The 27,935-nt window shown below is 42.5% G+C and overlaps 1 protein-coding gene and 1 long non-coding RNA gene across 3 annotated transcripts in view; one reads left to right on the top strand and one right to left on the bottom strand.

Moving 5' to 3' along the window:
• The window catches only part of OTOL1 (otolin 1), a 161,014-nt gene that overhangs the window by 53,480 nt on the left and 79,599 nt on the right, over positions 1 to 27,935 (bottom strand). Inside the window, exon 8 of one of the 2 annotated variants that reach the window (XM_035334561.1) lies at positions 17,716 to 17,924. The gene's annotated coding sequence lies outside the window, so the exon portion shown is untranslated. Of the gene's footprint in view, positions 1 to 17,715; positions 17,925 to 23,509; positions 23,925 to 27,935 lie in introns of those variants that run through there. The other variant, XR_004753202.1, reaches the window with a different exon arrangement.
• Positions 1,411 to 11,577, top strand: LOC118171440. The gene is made up of 2 exons (XR_004753207.1): positions 1,411 to 1,934; positions 9,415 to 11,577. It is a non-coding gene; the product is annotated as an uncharacterized LOC118171440 (long non-coding RNA).

Raw genomic sequence — 27,935 nt, forward strand, 5'->3', positions numbered from 1 at the left:
TGAACTACAGGTGTCTGACAAGTGTTCTTCTGTGTTTCCCCCTATAGCTTCAAAGTGAAAATCCATCCACTTTTTCCCTCTAGTGAAATTTAAATGACTGCCCCATATCTAACAGTTTGGTAGGCGAGGCTGTTCTCGTTTTCAGGCTAGAAATGGTTTCTGAAGTAAACATCTGGAAAAAATAAAAATGAGTCCTCACCCGGCCCTCGAAGCAGAAGAGAACTTTGCTACAACCGCAGTTTTGCAATGTACAAGAGCTGTTTGTTGCTGATGAGGTTTGCTCTCGCTGCTCTTCCCTGCTGGAGCTGTTTGCTCTCGATGTGTTTGCTATTGATGCCGTCTGCCATCAGCCTCCACTTCTACCCTGGGATTCGTACCAGCCTCGTACGCACTCCTCCTTGCTCCCAGCACCACCAGCTGTCAGATAAATGTGCTGCTCTCGTTAATGGTGTACCCGGCTGGCACAAAGTTTCTGAGGTCTGAAGAATCATCTGCTGTCAGGTGGGGGCTGCGGCACTGCCCAAGGTGGTGCCACCTTGCAAGGTGGCTTCTATACAAGTATGACAACCCCTTATCAACCACAGACCCCATCTGTTTTTCAGCCTGTCCAGCCTCCTGAAGAGTGCTCCCAAAACATTGTACAAGCCAGGGACTTCCCTCCCATCCCAGCCCAGGGCATGCCATGGCTTTCAGACACCCAGGGCACAGCTTGGAGGTGCAGGGGCTCACAGCTTCCCTATCCTAGGCTAACCTCTCACCCCACCATCCCGCACCCCCCACAGTGCATTTCTCCATTTTTACAGCAATAATAACGTAATATAAATTTTGAGGACACTTGTTCAAAAAGATTGCTGTTGTAGAGTACTGCTACTGCCAAAATCCATTAATAACACTTTCTAAACTTCATTTGGAAACCTGAAGAATTCTATTGATGCAAGAAAGTTTGTATACACCAAATTATAAACTTCAGTGGAATGGATGATCCCAAAAATGTTATAATACATATTCAAACGTAGAAACAGATTGGTATTAATACCTATATGGACCTTTACTGAAAACTACAGTCATAGGTTGTAATATATGGGGAAAAAAATCATTAAAATGAATAGCCTCTGAAAGAACAAGAAATTACTCAGCAACTTAAGAATCCCAATGAGGGAAAATGACCTACAAGCGTCATCTGCTGACTGATGCAAGCAATTGAGTCAATGTCAAATAAGCAAAGCGACATATAATTTATCTCTAGCCTTCTTAGTATATCATAGCAGCAAGTAAAGCACAAACATAAGGCTATCATAGCTCAAGAGCAAAAGAAATTAAGGTAATGAATCTTTGAAAAACACACTTGGGACCATTTTTTAAAAGATTTCTAATCATTAAATCCACTGTGCCTAAATGCAAATGAAACAGCATAGCCATAAAAATGGATAAGCCTCAAACAACTTAATTCACATAACCATTTCAAAATGAATCCAAGACTTACCCCAATGTCTCGAAACAGTAAAAGAATGCTTCAAACTGGAAATTCTCTGTGATTAAGACTCATTCCGGGATTTCTAATAATTAGGTCCCTACCGGCAGAAGGAAAGGCTATTTCAGTCATCTCAGTTTAGCTTCCAGCACTTGCCTGATCAAAATCCCACACTAATCAAATATTTATCATAGTTTTCAAAATCTGCTTACTGCTACAAAAATGTTTCAGAGCATTAATACAGCTGAAGTTTAGCATACACACCGTCACTTTTTGGACACTAAGTTGGGATTATATTTTAAGTAGCATTTTGACCAGAGTGAGGAGCACCTGCCCAGGATGCACCCATGGATCTGGGCTCATACCACCGTCCATTTTGCTGCTCTTCTCAGCAGGAACCCACTTCAAGTGTTCAGCCCATCCAGTGCATCCTCACAGAGGACTTCCTGACTGGTAACAGGAGGTAAGTGGACACTTCAACGTTTTGCAAAATGACATTTTATTAGAGAAGAGCTTTAAGAGCTACAGAATTGTTCCCTGTCCCCCCACCCCCCCCACCCCCATTTTTTTTCCTCCTTTAATACTGAGAGAAATGTTAAATAAATGAGGAACCCTGTGGTCAATGGAGTAGTCTCCCTGCTATCTAGTCCTACCCTAGCAGATGAACACATCAAGTGGGAAGATATTTTAATGAAGCAGAAGGTATTTCTATGGAAATTTACATATTTAAGAGGCAGTACCTCTGATGAAGAGAATTCCAACAGGTTTTGAGAAGCTTGAAGTCAAAATGGCCTTTTTTCTACACAAACACTTCAAGAAAATGCATTTTATGTTTCACACATTAGCTGCTGCCATTTTTCATTCAGTTTAGCTCCAGCATATGTTAAGGTATTCCCTATTGTGTTTTTACAGCTACAAACAGTAAACTACCCAAAGCTCTAAGGAACAGAGTGAACAGCATGTGTGTTGTGTTTCATCACAACAATCACAGAGAACATAAATTAGTGAAGTCATCTGTGTCATTTATCTGCCTAATTGGGCTTCCCTAAAGGAAGCATTTTCCCTTTTCCCCTTTTAAGTTGATGGTAGACTGTCTGATTTTGGGTACAGACACAATATCACCTAAAGAGAGCACTGGGAGCTTTCCTGACCTGCAGCTTCACAGCAGGAAGAAGTTTCTGTAGGTTTGTGAGACCACATTTTCCTTGGTCAAGTCAATTTTGACTGAAGACAGATAATGAGCATCCCTGGAGGAGGACTGCTCAGCCCCAAAGAAATCAGGGGCTTCCCCTATTCTTACCTTAGAGTCTGTTTCCCTCGAGATACTTCATCCTTTACTGTAGTCAGGGAGTTTGTCTGAATGCTGCAGGATGAGGTGTGGTATGGGGCTATTCTTTCTCATCTTTCAGATTAAAACAGTCGTCAGCAGCACCTCAAGCAGAGTTAATGGTGAATCTGAGCAAGTTTCAGGAACAGAGGACTTCAATACATACTTGCATTTATTTTTATTGAAATATTTTCTTCAAGTTAATAATTCTGTAAGCCACAAGTCTCAATCTCCAACACTCTGCCTGTAGCATGCAAGTCCTGCAAATGTCTTTTCAGAACCACGGCATCAATTCTTTGCATAAATCAAGCCATTCAAAGATGCATCTATGAAAGCTGGAGCAGTAAAAGCCATATCAACTGTAAAAATGACCCATTCAAAGTTTTCACATTTCATGCTACACAAAATGTTTGAGCTCAGCCTCTGAGCTACCGCAGAATAATTCTTCAGCAGCTACCAGTGATCAGTCAAAGAAAATTTGGCAATAATTTATGACAATTTGTCAGATAAAAGGACTTTTTCACTTTTAAGGTGATGAGTTCTTTGTTTTTGACCAGGCAGAACTCCAGTGGTTAAAGTCTTACCCAGACAGCACTGGAATCCCCCATAGAGAAGGCCAGAGGGAAAGCACGGTATTAAATCAATAACAAAAGCTTGGGTGCACATCCCACTTTGGAAAATAACCATCATAGCTCTGTTTGTATGCAAAATGCCTCATTAAAATTCTGTGGAATAAAGGTTCGGTAACGATGACAGAGTAGCAAATGACAATGCAGAATTTACAGTGTGCAGGTTGCTTGGGAGTGCCACAGGAGAGCCTTGAAAATTGGAAGAGAGACCTGAGATCGACTGGGAACATCAGCAGAAGGAGTCGTAAGTCAGAGGCTGGTATTTGCCATTTAGGCTGACAGATAAACAAGGTATGTCAGGAACTAGGATGTAAAATAAAGAATCAAACCAAGATGCCAAATGAGAAGACAGAAACCAGCACAGCAGATGGAGATAAATAACATGACTATTCACAGGAGAGAAAGTGCCTGAGAATTACGGCTTATTCACCAGAAAATGGCAGCAGCTGCCTACACAGTCACCGCGGGCTGTCCCTGCACAGGGTGGCCTTGGCCACCTCAAGGGGAGCAGGGACACCAATGTCCCTGCTCGGGGGCGAGGACTGTCCCTGGTGACCACTGGTCAGCTCAGGTGCTATTCCTCAACTTCACAGCAGATTTCGAAGCTAGCATTTTGACTTGGCCTGATGCACAAAGCCTGGAGCCCCAGCGAGCATTCAGGTGGGGTGGCAGGGAGCTGAGAGCCATGCAGAGGACAAATGGAGCGTGAGCGTGCTGCCCAAGTTTTTCACAGGTAAAATATCCTTTGCTATTTTGCTATTAAAGAAAAATGTCCTCCATTTCATCTGAGTTATATAACTGAAAAGCCCGGCTGATTTTGACATGACCAGGGAATCCTCCCAGCACACTGCTAGCACCAAACTTCTGAGTACAGGAAAGTCCCCAGCTTTAGCAAAAGAGAGCAAAGGAAACATTCGGCTCTGGATAAATTGTCATCTTCAATTTCTGACAGGAAACCAGACTGCATTTAACAGAGAAAAACTAAGTAACAGAGAAAATGCTAAACAAAGTCCACTCTAGAAAATACTCGATCAAAAACAGAAAGCGAGGAAGGGTGTGCAACAAAATATGTTGCTCCCTCTCTTCTTGGCCACTTCTGCCCTCCACTGTGGCAGAATCGATGAGAGCAGCAGGCTGGGAGGCAAAGCCAGCCCCGAGACAAGCTCTGCCTGCAGAGCCAGGAGATTTACTTTGCAGAAAGCAGAGATGGCTGAATTCGCCAGCGCGGTTTGAAGGCCTCCCCTCCGGTTGATATCTGTCTCAGAAATAGCTGCTTCCCAGCCAGCTCCTGTGCTGGCTGGAGAACCTTGGCTGGAGAAAGGCAAAGCATTTTAGCACACAGTCTCAGCACCGTTTGTGCTTGTTGCCTTTTGTCTCTTCAGTGGGCGCCACCAAGAAGGGCCTGGCTCCATCCTCGGTCCTCCCTCCCGTCAAGCATTTATACACATGGGTGAGATCCCCCCGAGACCCCTCCCAGCTAAACGTCCCAGAAACAAAACAGTAGGAACAGGGCATTTTCAGCTTGCAAAGAAGCACTGCTTGACTTTATGCTATATTTCTATTGGAGACAGTTCTTTCTTTGAATAAAATTTGATTTCAACAAGATCACTGTGCCACTTGCATAACTAATCGCATAAGGGCCTGTACACTTATTTAAGCACCACTGCTTTTGCAACGTGCCCTCAATAAAGCTTAATAGACCACATACCCCAACTCTGACAAGCCAGACTTTGATTATTTAGAGTTGAGTGATTTCTTTGTTCTCTCTTAGTAAGAGATGTCACAGTCATCACAGCCTGATTGGTACTTTTCATTGAACAGGAGGTAAATATGCACTTGTTATGTAGCAATTTATGAAGATTTTTGAAAGATGGAGAATTGGAAATGAAATACGAAAGAGAGTAAATTAAAAAATGTGAGATAAGCCAGCAATGAAAACAGACACTGAAGAGGATTTATTTACAGAAATTCTTGAAACCATATTTCTGCACTAAATATTAAGTCATTTAAAGATGGGCAGAAAGGATCTGAAAATACGATTGCACAGATTACTTTCTGTCAGGAATTAGGTAAACATTAACCTGTTCAGACGGCACAGGACCCTACTCTTCCCTAACTCTCAAACCATTGTAAACTATGAATAATGCCAAAGGATGCAGTACTTACTCCAGTCAGCTAGTATGAAGAACAGAGAGAAACAAGAGTCGATGCAAATGCCTCCTACCTACATAGATCAGTTGGTCTTTTCCCTTCCATACCTCTTAAGTCTGCTCCTCCTTACTGTTTTTATTTGTGTGACTGTCTTTGTTCCAAGGGGAAACAAATATTAAAATATACATTGAGAAACAGAGGAAATGGGATTGAAATCTGCACAATAGCAGCACTGCTCAGCATCCAAAAGAACGAAAGGTGGCTTCAGCTTTCTTTTAAAGGAATGATTAAAAAACATAGCAGTTCTGATAGCAATTTCATAAAATTATACAAATATCAGCTACTTGATGGATTCTATGAAAAGGAGGTCCTATGAAAACACAAAGACCTCTGTGGACCAAAGTGGTACTCCAGAGGGATGACCCACAGCAAGGGGCTCATGGCAGCTCCTCCCAAGGATCCTGGGAAGTCCCCTCCTTCTTCAACCTGATCCAGCTAAAAAGTCACTTTCATGAAAAATCACTGTTGAAAAATTGTGCAGAATCGTTATAAAAATGTCACCTTTTAGGAGACCACAATTATCTTAAAAACCTCTTCAAGGTGACAGTGACAGCCCCAGGGCTGCTTGATGTCCATACAACAGAGGACGAGTTTCTCCTGAATTCAGCAGAGTCACAGGATGGGAGAACATCTATCCAAACTCCATCCAGAAGCAGCAAATTCATCCAGAAAGGTAACAGTGAATAAGCCAGAGGAGGGAAGACAGCACTGAATATTTTATTAAAAAGAAAGCTAGTGCTACGTGCCTTATTGCTCCAAAAATCTGAAATGCCAGGCATCTACAACCAATGCAAAATGAATTACAAGAGCTTTGTTTAATGAAAACCTGTAGAAATTCAATGTTTAAAACTAGATTTTAAAACCTGTGATACAGCCTACAAGCCAAGGATAAATCCATGACCCTTGAAACAAAATGATAACAAAAACAAGAAGCAGTGTTGGGAATGAAAAATGGCCTCAGAAATGCAAGAGACAGTCTTGTCCCTGAAAACCACGTCTTTTTCCCCTGAATATTCAGGTAGTCATCTCACAGATGTACTGCCTGAGAACTGTATCAGATCCAGCCAAAGAGGATGTAATCATAACTATTTTTACATGGCGTAAGTCTCCTCTTTGATATTTTTTAAGAATGCTGATCAAGTACTTCAAAGAGATACATGCAGTCATGCTTATCCTCCCTTCTCAACGCAGCGTGTATTCTGAGAGCTGCAGAAGGACAGAAAATTCAGCGTATTTTTAGCTGCCATTTATATTTCTATCTCTGCATAGGATTAAGGAAGTTTCTCCTTCTTCTGAGAAAAATGAAAGTACCGAGAATAAAACTGCAAAATCAACAACCGACATCTGCTTGACTAATATTACTGAAAGAATCCATTTCCCAGAGGGATTAACAACAACTGCAAAGCATGGATCAATATTGATATAGTCAAATTATCCAGATGCAAGCAGAGAATCATTTGCTGCTCCTGAAAATAAACTTCAGAACTTAATAAATGTAATTCCTCATTACTGAGTGAAGATATATGGCATGGATGTACGTCCTTCTAGCCTCAACAAAGAAAGAAACATGAATGCTGGTACTCTATGTGAGCTTTAAAATTTTATTTTCAAAAATACGATGAATGATTTATCAAATTAATTTTAAATTTACTTTAGTGTTTCCAAATGCATTATCGATCTTCATGAACTAAGAAACCAAAAATTAGATTTGCAAAAAATCTAGCAGCAAAGAAAACCTGGATTCTCTCAGTCCTTTGAGGAGTACATCCAAAACACGTAAATTGTAATGGGTCAATTTCTGTCACAATTAGGAAGGCTCAACTAATGTGAAGTCAATGATCCAGAAATCAAGACACAATTAGGTAGCACTCATGTCAAATGACCTTACTTTAAGGGTTATCCTACCGTGTTCTCACTCCCAAACTATTTAAGAAACATTCTGGAAGTTACAGGCTGTTGACTGCATTTTATTTACTTATGGATATTGATATTTTGAAGTAACAATTTGAAGCGCAAATTAATTTTGGAGGAACAAAACCAAGTTGGTACCTAAATTAAGTAAATTTTGTTATCTAGAATTTTTTGCCCCAATTTAATTAAAGATAAATTGTATCATCACTAAATTAAAGCTAGGCCCAATTAGTTCTCCAATTCTTGTTTCAAGAATAAATACTATTTGCCTTCCAGGAGCACTAAAGTATAGAAACTGCTTGAAATTATATCTTCTAAAAAGTGTTTTCTACCTACTTCTAATTAAAACCATCTATCACTAGAATATCTTCTTTTTTTTCTTTTTTTTTTTTTCTGATAAACATTCCAGACTAAGTCTAATGCACTTAAAATTTTAGAAGCGAATGCCTTCCTTTCCTGGGATGAACCATGAACGACTCCTGGAGCAGCAGCACTCAGCTACTCACCTTGATGCTCAGCAGAGCCCTGCACCTCTCCAGAGCACGAGTTCAAGCACACGTGCTTTAATTACCCAACACTTGTGCCCATGGGGTCATGCTATTTTTACAATCCAGGTTTACAAGTGGACAAAAAGTAGCCTATATTCCCCTAAAATCAAAACAGACTGGCTAAATGATCACCCAACTCCAGAAGCCACACCACCAGGCTCCTTGGGTCTCCTCACAGAGCAAAGCTCAAAGAAAAGGAAAACGAGAGGTGGCTGCGCAGGGCAAAGCCTCCCTGCACAGACGTTCTCTTCTGGTCTCTGGCTCTTTGTCACTACTGCCTACACACTATCTAATGAGGACCTAATGAATGATTTTGTGTCATTCCTACCTACCGAGATACAAACATTGCAAGAGGAGGTCAGGAGCGTACACATGCTCTGTCGTCAGCTGCCCTGCACTTTTCCTAGGAAGATTCATGCCCAGATTTTCAGCAATACCAGGCCAGTGCTGTATAGAAATTGCAGTGTCCCAAATCAGAGCCAGCATCTTAATTTCCAAAGGGGGGTTGCTCTTACTAGCAATTGAGGTGGTTTTGTTCTTCTTTTTTTTTAATATATCAGTGGCTTTAAATTTAATATTTAACTTTAACACTTAGCTAAATGTAAAATTAGTATTTTAACTTTCATGGAATTTAAGCAACTAAGTTTTCCAAGACAGAAAATTGATGTTTAGAACTGTTAAACTCAGTGGCTTTTGAACCACTTGAGCACTGTGGTTCTTTGTGTAAAACAGCCTATATACACCTAGGAATAATATGGATCATCCTCCTTCATCAAGGAATCAGAGAGAACTAGGAGAAAAACAATGAACTCAGAATAGATATAAGAGGTTTTGAAACAGGAATTGAGGAAAATATCTTTTATTATGAAAGGAGTTGAACCTTGATGTGGTTATACCACAGAGCACATTTTAAAGAAATGAAGTTTCTGCATCTGGGTCTGATCTGGAAATTCCCTTTATGTCAGTAAAGCGTAGAAATATTTCAAAATGTTGCAGAATCAAGCACTCAGAGATGTGTCCCTATTAGCACCCATGCTAACTTTTCATAAGTCTCTTTCCATCTAAAACTGTAGAACTTGCTGCCTTAAAAACAATATGTACCTCTGCTAATGCTTGAGTTATGAAAGGGAATTTAAAAGCAGAGAAGTCAAAGAAAGGAAGATTTCTAAAAATCGTATGAGCTTTCACCTTCCTGAAAGCCTGGAGCTACACAAATTACAGAAATTATATTCTGGAAAGGTTTGAAGATGAGAGAAACATTTCTACTCACACTTCTATCACTTAGTTATCTGTAACTGTCTTATGTCATTTTTTCAGTGAGACCTGCCTGCCTCTTTTGGGGGAATTTGCTCCTGTGAACAGATGAGCAGAAATCTGCCTTTTAAGCACAGAAAGCCACAAGGATGTTATCTCAGGTGTACGGATGGTTCAGCAACGCAGCAGCCAGGACACCGGACTAAGAGCAGAAGGGTTTGGCTGCTGGCTCAGCCACAGCCATGTCCCCTCCCCAGTCCATCACAGCTTACAATGACGTATATCTCATACCAGAGAGAACTTCCAGTGAGAGACATCGAGCTCCACCAGGACGAACTTCACAAACTCCACTCCCCTTTACTCCAAAGGGCCAACATCTGCAACATTTCCTTGAGGATGTAGGGGTGACCAGCAAGAGTTGTGGCTGCAGCTGTGAAGCATCATATCCATGCATGCTGCCTGTATGTGTGTTAAAACAACCTCGACGGCCAAAACCAGTGGCTAAAATTCCAGTAAGACAAAGCCTGAATGCACCGTGCAATTTATGCCTCGTGCACGCACCGGGTGAGCACCGCTAGCACAACGTGCTGTCTGCAGTGAGAGCTGGCTCCTCCTTTACGGCAGGAAAGCCCTCCACAGTCACTCCACGTTATAAACAAACAACGTTATTCAAGAAATTATAGTCCGTTTTGGAAGCTGCAACCATTAATTACTTTTGTGGTTTTAGGTTTCTAAACACAGCGCCAGGGTGCTTAAAGATCCCCCTGATTAAATAATTCAAAATGTTTGCACTATATAACATGTCTGAAGGGGAGAGAAAACTATGCTAAACACTTTGAATTCACTAGCAAGCACCTCATTAACATGCTATGATATCAAATATTTATTACCTTCTCCGGTGTAATGAGCTCATTTAAGACAAGCGTGAGAAAACCCCATCTTATATTAAAGTTGGCAATGTTTTATTGATGTGCACTTTAATATTCACTTTAGGCCACACCAAAATATAAACACGCAATTAATATTTCATTAATGAGAAAGAATGATCTATTTCTCTGGCCAGTGCAGGCTTATTTCATTCGAAAAAGACAAAGGAGGGGTCATGTGCTGTAATGCTGCAGCACACACAGCTCCGAGAGGGGAGCAATCAATATTCAGTTATTAAAAATCTCTTTTTCCCTTCCCAGACTTGCCCAGAGAAGCGCAGCCTTGCCATTTCCACAGGAGCTGCAATCTGATTCTTTTTTTTGTGGGAAAAGGAGAGGACCAGATTATAGGGGCCTGGGACTAAAGGCAGCCTTGGGACACTGCTTGTGCCATAGCACATGGTGAGAAGAGGGATTTGGCCGGACGTGGAGGGAGCTGGGGAGGTGCCAGGTCATCCAGGTCAATGGCTTAACCACTGCAAGCAACCTCCATGTGAAATATTGATGGGTTCACGCCTGTGCTGCAGATGTCAGCTCCTGAAGGCAGTTCCACTCCTGGAACTTTGCAGGGATGCCATGAGAGGCTTGGGGTGGCCAAGCCCAGCACAGCACCGAGCTCCGTGCCACCACCCCTGTCTGTCTCACCCCATGGAGGGACCCCGGAGAGCTGTCAGCCTCTGGTGGGGGCAGAGAGGACCTGGAGAAGCACAGCTGCAGCAGTTTCAGCAGGACCCTGGCATTATTTAATCTCCCCATGATAGTAATTCAGGTACATCTAGGAGACCACCACCCTTATCCAGGTCTCTCTTCCAGATCTAACTTTGGATTCATTTTTTTTCCACATGGATAGATGTGCATGTGTTTTTGTGGCAGGGACCCCAGCTGCAGTGTTTGACAGGTATTAGACGGTATTTCCTAAGCAGGGCAGTAGATCAAAATTTTGTTTCTGAAAGAAAAATTAAACAAAAGCAAATTAAACAAAATACACTGTAATCATGAGTTTCATCTGATTTGGTCCACCGTACTTAGAGGTTAGAAGACTGAGTATACCTTTGCACACAAGGAAGAATACTGCTGTAGCAGCATCAGTGCAGAAAGATTTAGAATTGCTCATCTTCCTGGCAAGATTTGTAAGACTAGGCAATCTGTAAATCACAGTCAAAATTCATTGTTTCATTATGTACAGATAAATGGGAATCGAGTAAATCCTACAGGAGATTTATTTTCAGAGCTGTTGGGTATTAGGTAACATGCTTTATCTTTGACCATTATTGCTAAAAATAAAAGATTTCAAATATTATTATGTGTTGACAAAATTACTGGCTGTTTCTGACAGTGTGAGACACCTTTGGGTCAGACTGACTTACAGGCTGGTATAGAATTGTAGGAACAAATGAACTGAAAATTCACACACACACAAGCAAGGAGATTACTCACCCTCTTTCCCCAGAACACATTGGACAGGATTGATAATCTTACCCTATTTTTCTGAATGCAGAGCAGCTAGCATTCAGCAGAAGTACAGCTGAGATCCTAATAGAAAAGAAAATATCAGCCAACCTATTTCTGAAGTGGACTGAGTGATGAGTAGGTACATATCCAACAGAAGATTGAACCTGAAATGCATGCCAGCACTTGAAAGGAATCATTTGCTGCCAGACATGGCCATACACATTTGCAAATGCAGCTGGCAATTTGCCCTCCTCGTTTTGAAAGCCCAGCTCTTGTTATTGCTAAAGGGGAGGGGGAAAAAAGCTGTTTAGGTTGAAGTAGCAATGTCCGTAGCTCTGAACCAATGACATTAGAAAACCTAATTCAGGAAAAGTTTAGGACAGACCTATGTACAATGTCTACATACTCTGTGCAATATATACACAGTTCAAGGAAGCCGAAACTTCCCCAAGCAGATGAATGAATACCATCACCTCGTGGAGATGAGGCGAAGTATTAGTCATTCTCACTGCACTTTATATTAAAAAGGAAGATGAAAATGCTTTGAATAAATAGTAAGTTTGTAAGGATTTGACATTGCCTAATCAATAATGCATTGGTGCTTAGCTTTGGGAAATCCTGACTCCTAGACCAGGGGATTAAATACCCAAATCCACAAACAATGAGGTACATGAATAAAAAGCTTTTACTTCTGACTTGACAGGTGAAAAAGTTAGCAGACATCTTCAGATCTCCTTGTTTCCTAAGCAGACATTTTTTAGCTGCCAAGATTCTGGTGAAGTCTTATAAGTTTGGGTGGCCAACATTTATGACCTATTTGAATGGAGGGGTGCTTTGGGTGTCAAAATTGCATCTGATGATTATTTTGTTTAGTTCTTTTTTGCATGCCCAGACAGTCAGGAATGTATCAGAGGCTGGATTTCCCCCTAGCAGCTAGGCATGATAAGAGCGTAAGGAGTACATATTCTGTTACACTTATTTAACTGGAGAGACAATTTTTTAGACCAAAGAACTTTCCATTCAGAATGAATAATAATTCTCAGAATTTTCTCATCTCTCTCGCAGGAGACATCTGCCTACGTAACTAACACAAAAATGGTGTGAGTGAGCAAAGGCCTGATGACCTCTTTTGAGCTATTTAGAGAGGCTACAAGCATACGGTACGTGACCCTACTGCCGTTGAACCTCCTTGAACGTAGGCGTGGATGTGTGGGATCACAGCTCCTCATTCTCCTTATTAAGTTAGCCAAGTTCACCAGAATTATGTCTTGACATCAGAGGCAAATCAAACAGCTACTCTCTTGAAGATCCAAGCAACATGAATGAACTCATTGCATCATTGTGTTATTCTATAACATAATTCTGTCCTCTTGACCCAACTAGAGGACAACTTAGCACACATACCAAAGACCTGCAACAACCCCACTAACATGACAAAAAAAAAATCAGAACCCAAGCCATTAGCTTAGATGCAGGTAAAGGGGGAAAAAAAGAAAAAAGGAAGAAAGGAAGAAAGAAAAAAGAAAAAGTATGGTAGGTTTTGACAGGATAAAAGCCACCCGCTTTGGAAATAAATGTGTCTGTTTCACCTTGATGTGTATTTCTGATAAATGTCCCAGCTTTGCCTCAGTATGTATCTGGCAGCAGGACCATTATCCTGTGACAAGGTCCTATTCTATAGGCGTTATCTTAGCAGAGACAATATGATCAATTTAAAAACACCAAGATGAACAATTTGCCTCAATGAACGTGATGAACGCACGCACACACACACCAAAGAGACTGGGGTGTACAATGCAAGAATGTACAAGTTTTTTTAAAAAATTGAGGGTAATAAGGTAATTATCCCTTTATGGGCTCTTTATGGGGTTATGGCATACAAAGTTCATACAAAATACCTAATTATTTTCATAATCTTTCCTGTTAAGTTCCTCAAATAAAATCAGTTGCTTTACGTTTTATTTTACATTTTATTAGCATAGCCTTTTTTTAACCACAAGAAAGCAGAATGAGTTTCTACTGGCTGAAAGAACATTTAGAATGAGTCTCTATTGGCTTGCAGGAAGCAGGGGAAATAAACATTTTTTACAACACAAATTCCAGCTACAGCTAGCCACTCATTTCTACACATGAATCAATACAACAGGACACATACTTTAGTGATCAGACATGTCTTTAAGCCTAGGGAGAACATTTAGAAAGCTCTGAAAAATTCATTTCAGGGGGTTTTGCCTATTGAACAATCTTCCAGAAGAGAGCTGGCAGCTCAAAACATTAAGGTCCTAAGGAAATGCTGGGAAGCATCTCTTTTGAGAAAGTTGTTACGGTGTTTAATTCCATGCATATTTCCTTTTACTCTTAAACTCAGCAGTTCTCCCAAATACACCAAAAATGCCCATTTGACCTACAAAAACAACAGAAATAGAAAGGTGGGGGGAGGGGGGAGAAGGGCCAGGAGGAGCCAAAGCATCCTTAAAGTCCTCTAGACCCTCAGATGTTGACACAGATTTTGCATAGAAACTTAATAAATACTGAGCAGTATGCAATCTTTAAACTAATTAGGGAGAATCTGCCCCACAGTTCATCTCCAACTCAACGCCCATTATGGTGCCTCTTTCATCTTCGCTTAATTCTCCTTGCAAGCTTGCAAGGTCTTTCTTCAAAAGCCGAAGGAAATCTGTTCATTTCTTTGAGCTAAATTTTGTCCAAGTATGTGTGAACTAAATCAAAAGCTGCCAGGTAATCAGGTTGCCTATTGCCATACCTACTGATGCTGCTCAAATAACCTGACTGTATTCCTCAACACCATTTTTCTAGTCTGCATCCAAACTCATTTGAAATCACTAGAAACATTACCATTAACTGCAACAAGATCTGGGCCCAGCACACCTGTAGAATTCCCATGCCTTTAATTGGGAAGTTTTTCTGCAAACTAAACCATCTTTTCTGGCCCCCTCTTAAGACAGTTGAAGAGTCAGAACTCAGTAAGTGTATCACATGAAGAACACCTACTCACCTGCATCCACAGCACTGAAGGCATCTGTATCAGCCCTTTGCCATAACAGAAATAAATTTATCTTAGGGGCTTTCTCCCACAGACGTTCAGCTCACAGCTTGGAAAATAAATGGGATGGTTTTGCTCCATCCCTTTTCCCGTGGCAGATAATATTTTATTCCATTGGTATCTTGAAGAATTAATCAGCAGGGCAGGGGGAACATGCAGTATGTTACAACACTTCTGTCAATACATCCTTGTTGGTAGTCAGCCTGTTACCTCTTCTGTGACAATGTGATTTGTGAGATTGACGTCCAGGATTGGCTCTCACCTCTGCTCTAAGAGAAGACGGGTGATCTGGGGTTACCATCTAGAAAGACTTTGACTTCAAAACAGATCTTGTATCCAGCCCTCATCTATTTTATGTCATTCCCAGGTGATGTGATGCACTCTGATGCTACCAGAGAGACAGCAGAGAGGAGGCACCCCTGTCCATGCTCTAAAGGGCCCTGCACAGAAAACACACTGGAAGACAAAGCCTAGGACAAGCAACCTACCTCCTTCTCTCTTAGCTCATGCATGAGCCATGTCTTTCTCACTACTCTCTTCCAATTTCTTTGTGTCTCCAAAGGTTGCTGCTTTGTGCCAGCAGGCTGCAGCTCTCAGCTACGAAGCACTGCAGGAGCTCCACATCCCACCTAAAGAATAAGCCAAGTCCATTGCCCTGTTCACAGCCCTGAAACAGAAACAGCAATCGTGGATTTATAGACTCAAGTTAGGGATGTCTCATCTGACTTGGGATATTTTCATTTTTCTAGTGGTCTCATTTGTCAAATTGGGTTCCAATTCCACAGCTTAAATCTAGTTCTTTATATATATATATATATCTTAAGGGATTCTCCCCAGTTCTTAGCTAATTTAGGCAGGCTTAGGAAGCTGGGAAAAATACAGCTGCTCCAAGTTAAAAATTAAGTCACAAAAATTGGCAAAGAAAGCTGCCTATAAACAACTGCTCATTTCAGAATGGCCATCTCTTGGGAAAATCATAGCATTATAACAGTCCTTCCAAATCTGCATTCCCTCCCTTCTCTCCCACTGCAGCTAAACACAGTTCATAAAAAGAACAAATGAAATCTGGCATAACATTACATTAGTTTCAAGTAAAATAAAGAAGGGTCATTTTATTCCTGTATTGATTTAGACCAGTGTAACTCCAACAACTTAATCTGAGTTGTTATTCCTGTTAATCAAAAATGCTAGTGGAAGTGGAATCAAACCCTGGGGGGCTCTTAATGAATTTTTTTAAAATGAGCTTTGCTAATACGACTCAGTTGGATGAGTTTGAGTAAGCCACACAGAGAGTCTAGGCAACTTCCAGACAAACTTTTCTTGTATTTCTCACATGACATTCCCCTGGGGACGGATGAAGCCAAATTGGTAGCTGCAGAGACTGGACATATTCATACTCACAAGGGAAAATTTACAACCACTGTACACTGGTCCTAGTCTTCTCCAGCAATTTTTGCCGTAGGCAGTGCTACAGAGGTGAATACCCCTGAGATTTAGTAGATAGAGGGAAGCAGCTGAGCATTAAACATGGGTCAGAGGAACAGAGAATCAAGGGGTGAAAGAACGATAAAGGGCTATTTTTGTCTTGGAAAAGGTCACTGTGAAAGTTGAATTAAAATGAGTAGCTTCAGTACAGAACTGCCCTGGGATACCTCAAGAAAGGGTTCTTCAATGCGGTGCCAAACCACGCTTATACTTGCTGGAAAGCAAGGTCATACCTTGTATGAGACTTCTTTGGGAAAAACTGGTTCATTGTTTTAATGTAAATAGTGACAGTAAGAGAGATCTAGAAAAGTGCTTAGAGCTGATAATGCAGCCTTCGGCAGCACTTCTGAAGTCGGCTTCTGTCAAGCAAGAACCTTCCCTCCTCCGCCTACAAACTCCCGTAAGAGCCAAACAAGGGCAGGCTCCAAGTCAAAAAACACTATCTGCACTGGTTTTCCTTAAGGCACATTAGTAAGGAGTGATAAATACGACAGCAGAGAGAATTTAGTTTGCTAATAGCTCGGACCCACAAAGCATTTTGTGCAAATCCCTGCAGACAAGAGACCCAAAGCATGCACAAGGCTCCTGTGCACAAAGCACTGCCAAAGGACACTGGATGCAACTCACATTGAACAGCAAAATATTTGAACCCCTATTTTATTGTCTTAGAAACCTGACTGAGACCCGCACAGTTCAATCTTTTAAAAAGGGACCTGAAACTGCAGTTATTATTAAGCAATATTTACTCTCATAAGACCACAGTCACACTCAGGTTTAATCAGACTGAGAGCAAATCAAACAAGAAGCCAAACAGGGATGGCTGCAGCTTCTGGTAGAAATGGCACTTAATGCCCATTTTTGACTGTAGAAAACAGTTATTTCAAGATAATTTCATTTGCTCTTCTGAGACTGCAAACCAGAAACACTGTCACAATTTTCGTACTTCCCTGTTCTTCAGAAACAACAGTAATCCTGCTGTATAAGTGGTTGTTCAGAATAAAGCAACTAGCTAAATGTTTTCTTGAAAATATTTAAATTGAAAATATATAAAATATTTTAGAACAGTTGCTTGCAACGTCAAGCCTCTTTCAACAATTCTACTGAAAAATCTTTTTCGCTCACATACCTTCAATATAATATTTCTGTTTATCCTGCAATTATGTTTCCTCCAAAAACAAACTGCTAACGTTGCCAAGCCTTTCACAAGCAGAAGGTGGATAACTGTACAGATAAATCTGGAGGAAGGGAGACACATTGCATGTGCAAACAGTACTTTTTGTGGTCTTACTGGTATGCTGAGGCTTTCCTCTGTATAGCATCCCTTGGGTAAGGAAACTGGGACTCACCACACAACATTTTTCATGTTTAGAAAATACAGAATTTAATAGCAAATCACCACAAAGTAACACCCAATCAGCCAAAACAATGCCAACCTACCTCCTGGGCTTCAACGTATATTGCCCTGTATCTGCTGTAGAGGTTGGAGCTTCCATCCTCATGGAGAGCCACGTCTGCCATCAAGTTGTGGATTTCAGCTTTTCCCAGCGATTTGCCTGGAAACTTCACATGCTGAGCAGGAGCTCTGCAGGGAGCTGGAGAGCCAGACGTTTCTGTTTGGCCACAAAACATGACACAGGCATATGAGCCTAGGGTGAAGGCAAGCAGATTTCAGATGTAATTCCCATGGAAGGATTAATCAAATCACTGTAATTTTTGTTTGTTGGTTTTGACAAGTTAGCATTTTCCAAAAGAAAAAATCAAAAATTTCCAAGCCCAACTACTGGTCACCGGAAAGAAGGCACTAGCTATAAAATTGTGCTTCAAAAGCACTTAAAACTTTGACCATATGTTTATAACTTCATTTCTGCAAATTCTCTTTAAGGGAAAAAGCACAAAAAAAAAAAAAAAAGAGACCCAGAAATTAACAGCTGTTTCAGCTAGAAAGGTATTTCACACATTGAGAACCTGCTTACACAAAGCTATTATTGTGTTTATACAGACAAAAATTTGGTTTCCTAATTAGCACTGGGAGGCATGTAAAGCAGGCTGAATGCTGGCTGGCTGGTATTCTGCAGACTGCAAGTTTACACTATCTGTTTGTGTTTTCTTTCCCAAAAGAAGTTCTCTTGAAGAAATGAATCCTCCTGCATTAAGGGAATTACTGGACACATGGTTCATCAAAACGTCTCCACAACAAAATGCTTCTTTTACTATTCTGCTTAATTAAAATCCAACTATGAAATATCTAATTCCACCAAACTTGCCTTCAGATTAACTATTAATTAGCTACTGGACAAAATACAAAACACCCAATACAAAGCAAAAAAAAAAAAAAAAACACACTTGTTAACCCAACAAAATTCAGTAGAATAGGGTACCCTGAAACTTTTAAGGCGTAGTCTTTTAAGACATGGAGTACAGCCACAGCACACTTCTGTTGATGTTCAGCTGCTATTATATCTTTCATTTTTTTAAAAAAAAAGCACTTCAGTGTGAAGTCAAGAGATGAAGGATGTGTTCATAAACTCTGGCAAATTGAGTTAAGGGAGCTTATCAACAGTTCAGGACTAAAAATTGATGTAGTTCAAGCTATTAAAAAAGATTATAGTGGACACTGCTTAATGCTGACATTGGGCATGGTGCAGGCTGAGCTAGGATATCACCACAATCTAGATGAATTATTAGCTAAAATGCCCAATGCTGACTGCCATAAACATGTAAGAAGCTGAGACGTATCCTTGCCCAGCTCACCCTGGAACACATTTAAGTTTTGAAATTCATCGTGCAGGCAGCAGAGCCCTAGCAAGCAGACTCTAAAAGCTGAAATGCCATACGAGGCACAGGTATACAAACCAATCGATTTCAAATAATATAGTATAAATTACAGATTTTAAGGTTAAGGTTTTATAAAAACAACAGTATGTACATGATCCTTTTGTTCAGGTGAGTTTATTTCCCGCTCTTCAGCAGCTCTACACATTTGTCATCCTTCCTAGGCCATCCCCCTTCCCCTGCTCTGTGGACACCTGACCCCCAGCTCTGCATCCAGCAGCACCTCAGGGCACCAGAGGTTCTCAATGAAACCAGACCAGAAGTGCTCAAGAAAATCGGACACACATGGGGAGAAAAGTGCATCCATCACCATCTTCCATAACCAGAAACAGAATATAACAAAATTTAGGTGGAGACACTTATCAGCTAACCGTGACAGTGCAAGTGCATGGGCTCTTTGTTTTCGCGTTGAGGAGGTTCAGTAAAATAATGAGGTGCAGTCTTATGCCAAATATATCAATTGTGAGACTACTGGATTATCCAGTGTCACTTCATAACCTAAAATACCTTCAGATTAAGACTTAATACATTGTGCTCACTGGAACAAATGTCCAACAGTTGAGATGTTTCTTGCAGGGTTATTAAATGGATTGTCGTAAGAGACATTACATTGCTAAACTGAATTATAGCATATAAATGAAAAGCTTAGGGAAGTGAAATGGATTAACAAGCTGCTAAAAGCAGCAGCATATGACAAAAAGATAACAACCATAAAATAAAACGATTCTGGAAATTTTACTTTAAAAAAATATATATTCTGAAAAAAACTTCCCATGGTCAAAATTACCGCTTAGCTCACACCTGGGCTGCATATGGCAGAGAGACGGGAAACAGCAGGAACAAATAAGGCAGCATCCTTAGGGGAGAACCAAAGCCGTGCTTTCCTCCACACAGGAGGAACGACCACACGCACGTGGCGAGGGTCCTATGGGCAGCACCGCTTTGGTCTTTGCTTTAAAAATCCTGCCTTCTCCAGCACGGCCTCTCGCGGCACGCAGAGCTGCATCGCAGCATTGCTTTCGCCAGTGCCATCTCCTTACATTTGATTACATCCAATTTTCTCTCCTGTGCTTCATAACTTGACAGTTTTAAATTGCATCAGGCTCAGAGGTGGCATGTGCCTTGTCAGGCTGCACGCAGTTTGTTTTCCCTCTCCTTACAAGAGAAAACACTAATTAAAGCGCAGATTAGATTTTAAATACTGGATTATTGCTTTTCTTCAGGGAACTCGCTGTACCATTATTTTTATTTTCATGTGTGGATTCTGACGAGAAGAGAATGCGGAGATTTGGCTTCTCGTCTTCAACTGCTATCAGCTGTCTTAGGACATTTCTGAATCCCATCATAAAAACGCAGCTGCGTGCTGGCACTGCAGGCACCTCGGGCAGCACGAGGTCTGAGGACAAGGAGACCAGCTCCTGTCCACGGCTCCAGAGGCTTCAGTGTGCAAATGTGCAACAGCCACACCGGCTGCAGAATGGCAGGCATCTGCCCAGTGTCAGGTTCTGGGGTTTTATTTCTCAGGAGGAATCACATCCTTCTGTGGGGAATGATGCTGTAATGACAATAAATACAGAGGCCATCTGGGATGGGAGATATTTTTCCCCAAGAGGATTTTTAAACTACTTGGAACAGCACTTGCTGTTATGGTCTTAGGCTCTGCATTATAGTCCTAAATATGACCAGGAGCCACCACATTTAAAGAATCTCGCTAAAAAAAATCAAAGTAATCATCTTCAAAACCAGGAAAAAACCTGTAAGTCCTGTTCCTTTCAAGTCCTGTAAGAAAAAAAAAAAAAAAAAAAAAAACACTTTAAGAACAAAATGATTTCAAGCTTCAGGCCAGGTGGCCACTGTGACATGGGCAGGGCTAGAAGCACTTGGTGCCGTGAACGCCTGTCTCTGGGGACAAGAATAATATTCTCACATTAAGGAATCGAGGGTGCTAAGACTCACCTAGCTCCCTTTTAACGGGGGCTGAATGCAGCACTTGGAAAAGAAGGGAGAGAGCATGAATATGGAATTGCATGCAAATGCCAGCCACACGGCGGGTGCGTCTTCGGGTGGATTTTTAGCACCTTGCAGTGAAGGAGCCATAAAATGTCTCCGTGCTCTCTCAGACTGTAGATTGCCTTACACTCATTTTGCACTTTGGGCTACAAGTTGTCCTATGTCTCTATACCTAAATGCCAAAATATACATGTATTTCTACCCAAAGCCTTCAATCTACTGTAGCTTTTAACATACAAACTATTTTAAAGCTATTTCAACAACAGTTTTTCAGCAACTCATCTATAGTATTACATTTTTAAGATTAATTTTGCAGTCCTTCCGTCAAGATTTTGAGCAAATTATTAATCATAAGACTAAGAGACTCTTAACCAATTGATGGTTTTATGGTTATGGCTGTTATTAATCAAGTATTGTTTTGCCGCACTCTTTATAGCCTGCCATTTTGTATTTTCACAAATACTTCACACCCAGCTTATCACTTTCCCCGTTGTTTTTGTATTTAAAGCAAACAAACAAAACAAAAAAAAGCAAAAATTAATAGCAATATTTCAAGTACAAGTTCAGGTTTTAAAAGGGAAAGGTGCTTAAAGGTATTAGATGGTGATTGAAAAACAAAAAGGCAGAAGTTCAAACCAAATCCTAAGCACGCACAGACACACACACACGGCCCTTGCTAATAGTTCCCAGGGCATCTCTGTCCTGCAGGGCACTGCAGCACAAAAAAGAAACACCCTTGCATATTAAAGAGCCTGTTGGTGACTCCTAAATTGTAGGGCAGGAAAATAAACTGTGGCTGGAAATGTGCTTTCCCTTCTCCCTGTCCCAGCTGCAAAGATCCGCTCCTGCCTAGTCCTGTGCACTGCACCTCAAGGAGACCGCACTGAGCGTGTCAGGTGTGGAGCTGCGTTTACCGTGATCACTGATAAATGAATTAAGGGCCTTATAAAAGTGATGGAAATGGGCTATTTATAGTTGAGAGCATATTTACAAGCCTCAGAGGGAAACTGCAATTACATTTTCGGTTTAAAAAATGTCATCGTCTCCTCTAACCTTTTGTTGCTTTCTCGTGCCCTTCAAAGTAAAACGAATTCACGAGAAGCGCCGGATAGAAAACTTTACCTGTTACGTTGTCAGTTTGCAGAGCAGAGGCTCGGGCAGCACGAGCTGCCAACAGAGAGGCCGTCGCTGCAAACCAAAGGGTGCTGAGCTCCCAATGCAGCGCTGACAGGTGTGGTACGTACGGCTCAGCACCGTCGTGTCGGGCTGGGAGCTGCCAGCCCTGCAAGCCTGAGCCAGCTGCAGGGTTGTGGGTGCAGGGGCTGCTCTGCCCCACGTCTCACCCTTTGCGGTACGTGTGTTTGTCTGCCCTAAAAATCTATTCCTGTGTGGTTAGGTCCCCCCTGCAGCAGTGTAGCTGTGCTCACAGCTTTCCTGGCGATGCTAGTGCCAGCACTGAGCTCCTCTATTAATTGTCCCTGCAAGCGTGCATGGTGTGAACAGAGGCTGGCAGGTGGGTCATCAGTCACTGCACACACAGCAGTGCCAGTGCTACATCCCACAGCATCCAAGACACCGCAGGGAGGAAAGGCAGAGCAGAGGCACTTGCCCGTCACCCCATCGCCCCCCCAGCCCCCAGGGGGACCTGCTCAGACCAAAGGCTCAAACCTCATGCCCAGAGTAGGGTTCCTCGCAGGGTCTGGCGGAGCACCTGAGTGCTTGTGGCACGGTGCTCCAGTCCCATGCTGTCCTCCTGCTTTGTCCCCACACCAGCTTGCTTGGATTTTTACCCACAGTGTTTTCCATAAAGCCATAACTCAGGAAGCACAATAGGACACACGCCTCCCCACCTCGCTGGGAAGCCCCCAGAGCAGCTGTGTGCCTACGGGGTGCAATCAAGCCCAGTCTGCTCATGATATTTTCAATAAATCACTAGAGACGTCTTTTAATATGTTTCTAGATGAGTTACAGTTTGTTCTTATTTAATTCAGTTCCTAAAAAAAACTTAAATTATTGCACAGTTCATATCAGCAGCGGTTGAGAAGCCCCATGGACGGGGGAGCTTTGTTCACACGGGCAGAAATTCGGGACTGCCGCTGCAAGCTAACGGCTGACTTAGCCTCTCCGTAACCCAGCCCAGCTCGGCGCCGCATCCTGGAACAAGTGCCTGTAGCTGAGCTAGACACGCACTTACACACCTTAGTGAACTCAGGTTAACGAGCAATCAACTCACTTAAACGTGAACAGGGACCCAAACTCTGCAGCCCAGATATGCCCAAAGCAGGGCCCTGACCCCCTGCCGTCCTGCCCTGTGCCCTCTCGTTTACACTTGCAAATCGTGAGTACAAAATATCATCAAATGAAATACATGCAAAGCAACACACAGGAGTCCTAAGGGGACAAATTATTCTCTCATTTACATTCAGGTAGTCCCGGAGTAACTCACTTGACTTCAGCCAAAATAAGCAGTACTTATCCGAGAGCAAGCAAGAGCTCACACGACTTTTTATCGTTTCAAGTCAATCCCCCAAGCCCATGGCACTAAAATCACCGCCACCTGATCCTTCACAGGTTGCTGTTAACTGCACGCAGGTTCCTTCCACGCAGCATCCCCCGGGAAGCACAACGTCAAAAGCCTGAAACCACGCTATGAGCCTGGGGACCACACGGGATCAGCAGCGCTGCACAGCCCTGTGGTGCTGGGGTCGGTGCTGTGCAGCATCCAGCTGCTCCACAAACACTGCAAGCGCTCGTTTCCTCCTCCCGGTGCAAACTGTGCGAGTTAGGCCATATATGTTTTCCTGCTGTGTTACCAAAAAGTGGCTTAGCTTCCAGATCAGCACTTTTAATATAGCTCAAATTAGTTTAGTTATAGCCCCCCCAAAAAAAAGAAAAAAAAAAGCACACTTTGTTGTTTCAGGCTGTTAACCACAATGTCTTATAAAATGAAACATGTTTACTGTCGCTTTGGAAAAGTCATTCTTCCTTTATGAAGCTGGCAAGGAAGGATTCAAAAGATACCAGTGTGGGATTGTTATCATGCACAAGCCAACGCTGTCAGGCTTCATTACTTCCAAGACAAAAATTACAGAAGGTTCTTTAAAGGCTCGGGCACGAAGGCGCAGCGGCAGGGGGATGACACCAGCCGCCGGCACCTTGCGGTGCAGCACAGGGGCTGCACCCCTGCCCGCGGCACTGATTTATTGCAGCAGCCCCCAGGAACGCTGCCCGTGGTGCCACCACACACAGCTCCACTCAGGGAGGGCTGGTTCTGTGGCAAAAATAAGGTTTTTGGTCCTTTTAATAAATAAATATATGCATTATTTTTTTTTTAATGTTCTAAAGATGAGAGGGAAAGCCCCACTTTCAAAGGACTTATTGGGATGCTGCAGCTAAAAAAAAATATGTTGATTTTTAGAAACAATACTGGCCAAAACTTATCCTCATTGCAGCTTTGTGTCTGCTTAAATTTTAGAGGTTTGTGTGGGGTTTTTTGCCCCCCCCCCCCCCCTTCTGAAGACACGAGTTACTGGCCTTTGACAAGGATTATCTCAGGATATCCCCCTCCTGCTGCAGCCCTGACCTCCCTACACAACCAACTAAAATCCATAGAAATAACATCCCTGTGCACCCCTTCTAGACCTTCATCACCCCCTGAGTCTCCCAGGTTGTTCTAGTTTGCTCGGTGCCTTTGCAGGTGTGGTTTGTGCCAGAGCCTGGTGCCACCGCTGTCCGTCCTGCTCCCATCCTCCCCATCCTTCCTCCTCTCCCTCCCCTTTCTCCTCCCAGTAACTCCTCAGGTCTTGGTCTATTTGAAGAGAAAACTGCCTGCAGAGTGTCTCAGCACTCTCTGAGATGATAACATCCCTGCCAAGGAGCTAAAGGATGGATTTGGGTCCTGATTTGGGCAGCTGGGTAACAGATACCTGTTCATAGCCTGACTTAGCAGCATGTTTTCCAGTTTCCTCTAAACAGCTTATTTTCCAAAAATAAGCAGCCAGGGTAAAAGTTTACCCGCAGGCAAAACACTCGCATGAGATTCAGTCACTTAAGCTCAACTTAAGCCTTACTTTGATGGTATAACAGGAATTTACATGGTACACACGACTCTCTCAAGTTCCCTACACAGGGATGATTTCACCCTCTTTGCACTTCAAAGTCTCAGCTCTCCCATCCAGCTTTTCAGAGTGTGCATCCCATTGTGCTCTTAACACCTTTCATCCCTTTCAGATCGCATCTCGCAGAGCTATAAAAGCACCAGCCCGTGACCAGCGGGGATCCAGCAGCCAACTGGAAGCTTGGGGTCGCTCCAAGCCAACATCAAGCAAACGCCCTGCACGGCTCACTGCAGCATCACGTGGGGCCGTGCAAACAGCTCCCAGCAGCACGTTCCCCCTACAGAGCTGCACCTCCGGAATCTTCATGGTTTTGAAGAAAGAAGGGAAGAACGGAAGAAAGAGAGGAAAACTTTTTAAGATTGACTTCTTGCTCTCACTGCTGGCGAAAAGAAGCGTTCGCACGTACACCGCCCAATTCATGCAAACAAAAGCTTTTCCCACATCCTCCCTCTTCCCACACTGAAAGGCAGGGTAATTGGAAAAGGCCTCTTGGCACTGGCACCTAGACCAGAAGTGCTATTTCCAGGAGACAGGCTTACAGCTTGCTGCGAGGAGAAGAGCGTGGCCCCCACATAACCCCAAAGAGATCAGGCACCTCCCGAAGCGCAGAAGTGCACAGAATACTCAAACTCATCTGAGCTCCTATAATGAGCGTATTTAAATCTACACCAGACCAACCATCAAGGAGTTTGTAATCTCTCTTTCATGTCTCTTAATTAAAATTTGTCAGAAACTTCGGGATGCTTTTCAGAAGTGCCCAGCACTCCCTAGCTCCTGTTGTGAGTCATAACGTCCAGGTTTTCAAAAAGGGTTTGAACATCGTGCTTTTTTTAAAGTAAGGTTTAATTTTGAGCGTAGATCCATGAAGTACACACAGATCTCATCGCCCCAGCAGATTTCACAACACTCATCTTAGACCATGAATGTCATGAGCAAATTTTGGTACTCAGAACAGCAAATGTACGGAGCAAGGGGCTGTGAAAAGCATCAGTGGAAAAAGCTGCACGCAGATCCCATCCCTGCCTAGGAGCAAGGAGTCTTATTTCTGCCCCAGACCCCATGCTTGGGTCACAGGGATGCTTTTGAACCTTTCTGTTCAAGTTGTCCTATCAATCTCGTATCGTCTTTGGATGAGAATTACCTTACCGGTTGAGACAGGCTTTTTGTCCCTGCCTCCCAAAGTTTTCATTGTTTAATAATAAGGAAACAGCACTTTACAGTAAGAGACCAGTGACTCAGAGTGGAATCTAAATGTTCCCACAGGCACCCAGCAAGGTCATTCTCAAAACTTCAGCCTCAGAAAATAATATTTTATGTTTGAATACTTTCAAACAAAGTAGAAATGTTCCTACAGGAGGATATTCCAGCATCCCTGCTTCATGCCTCCAGCATAACCCGATCCTCAAGCAGGTTAATTAGCGAAAAGAGCCGAACCCATATCTCCTGCTTCCGTATATATTAAGGCACTGAACTATTTCAGAGGGTTGCATGGACCTCACTGAGGTGCTTGCTTCAGGAGCCCATGAGTCGCTCCCTGCATTAACAGGAATTAACTGGAGAAGGAAAAATGGTTCCCATCCATGCCAATTTGACCCCGTCCCCAGCAGTTTGGTGGGAAGCCTCAGATGCGTCAGTTCAGGTCGTCTTTGACGTCTCTGCTGTGCTGGCAGCGGAACTGGGCTGAACCAAACTCTTCAAAGTCATTTCAAGCAGCCCATGGCTTTTGGCCACTAATGACTTCAGCTAGCAAGTTCCCATTTCCAACAGAATTGGACTAAAAAAAAAATAGCTTCAAAGTAAATTGATAAAATGATGCTTTGCTCTACAGTTTTCAGATGCCATTAGGCACAGTACCATGAACACCGAGGGTGGCTTGATACCAATCTTTGCGTGGCCTCAGGTACTTAAAATGTCCTTTTCCCATTAATACAAAGATTACACTGCTAAGGGGTCATTCTGCTTAACATTTCTTAATTGAAGGCTTTCTTGCTATTTGCCATTTTTCAGTGACTGCATCCACTAAATGCAGCTTTGTAATCCTAGCTCGTTTAGCAATCCAGACGGCAGCAGCCTGCTCCTGGTTCTACCTGTCCCAAAATCTGCTCTGGGCTCAGGCTGCCAGTGTCAGGGGAAGCAACTTCTGGTTACAGCACTCGAACAACCATCAGAAATAAACAGCTTCAGGCAGAAACCAGCATAAGGTAGGAAGAATTGGGGAAAGGAAAAGGTAGGGCCATATGGAAAGAATTAGGCACTATTATTTAAGAGGGGAAAAGGAACAAAAATAAATGGGAGGAGGTTAAAAAAAAAAAAAAGGAAAAGAAAAGGAAATAAAAAGGAAAGAAAGGAAAGAAAGAGAGAGGTAGAGAAGTAAAAAGTAAAAGCAGGAACCATGAACAAAAGAAAGAAAGCAATTAACTAAAAATGTAAAGCCTGAACGTCAAGTGTGCCCAGCTGTCCCCAACTTGAGTCGGGCATTCCTGATTCCTGACAACAAATCCTCATTTCTTTCTGAAAGAAACAAAACCACCAACAACAGATTTGGATCTTTTTACTGATCTCCCACAAGAAAATCACTGGCTGCACCTCTTCACAATCATCCCTCTTGGCTTCCAAGGCGATGGTCATGGACCATTTCATACCATCCAGCTCTAGCTAGGACAACTGGCTCTATTTTGCACACACACGCCAACCAAA

This window comes from Oxyura jamaicensis, chromosome 9 (assembly GCF_011077185.1).
Source record: "Oxyura jamaicensis isolate SHBP4307 breed ruddy duck chromosome 9, BPBGC_Ojam_1.0, whole genome shotgun sequence".
In the NCBI taxonomy this organism is placed as follows: Eukaryota; Metazoa; Chordata; class Aves; order Anseriformes; family Anatidae; genus Oxyura; species Oxyura jamaicensis.